Below are 1,169 nucleotides of genomic sequence, written 5' to 3'. Positions count from 1 at the left end.
TGCGACAAAGTACCCCGAATTAGTGGGTCCTACACTAGTAATAGAATGGAAGATCCTCTGTCTCAACCATGGGAGCTGAACTCCTCTATGTGGGAGAACTGAAAGGGATACATCCTAATCACTGGTGGCCACTAAATAGGAGGTAATGAGGAGGGGGAGGGGTGCTCCAGCCCAAAAACCTGGTCAGGGCCTATTACAACATACAAGTACATATTTGGGGGGCACACCATACAATGCATTTAAATTCAAGATGGTGCTGCTGTAAGACCTATAAACAGTACAAAATATTTTACAGCGCACACATACAAGAATGACATTTCCTGCAGGGCTAGTTAAAAACACCTGAACACCTGAACATATTCAAAAAATACGGGGGTTTGGTCACACTATATGGTCATATAGTGCTAAGCCCACTTACTGCGACAAAGTACCCCGAATTAGTGGGTCCTACACTAGTAATAGAATGGAAGATCCTCTGTCTCAACCATGGGAGCTGAACTCCTCTATGTGGGAGAACTGAAAGGGATACATCCTAATCACTGGTGGCCACTAAATAGGAGGTAATGAGGAGGGGGAGGGGTGCTCCAGCCCAAAAACCTGGTCAGGGCCTATTACAACATACAAGTACATATTTGGGGGGCACACCATACAATGCATTTAAATTCAAGATGGTGCTGCTGTAAGACCTATAAACAGTACAAAATATTTTACAGCGCACACATACAAGAATGACATTTCCTGCAGGGCTAGTTAAAAACACCTGAACACCTGAACATATTCAAAAAATACGGGGGTTTGGTCACACTATATGGTCATATAGTGCTAAGCCCACTTACTGCGACAAAGTACCCCGAATTAGTGGGTCCTACACTAGTAATAGAATGGAAGATCCTCTGTCTCAACCATGGGAGCTGAACTCCTCTATGTGGGAGAACTGAAAGGGATACATCCTAATCACTGGTGGCCACTAAATAGGAGGTAATGAGGAGGGGGAGGGGTGCTCCAGCCCAAAAACCTGGTCAGGGCCTATTACAACATACAAGTACATATTTGGGGGGCACACCATACAATGCATTTAAATTCAAGATGGTGCTGCTGTAAGACCTATAAACAGTACAAAATATTTTACAGCGCACACATACAAGAATGACATTTCCTGCAGGGCTAGT

Source organism: Aquarana catesbeiana, linkage group LG04, assembly GCF_042186555.1.
Source record: "Aquarana catesbeiana isolate 2022-GZ linkage group LG04, ASM4218655v1, whole genome shotgun sequence".
NCBI lineage: Eukaryota > Metazoa > Chordata > Amphibia > Anura > Ranidae > Aquarana > Aquarana catesbeiana.
This window is presented reverse-complemented; position numbering follows the sequence as displayed.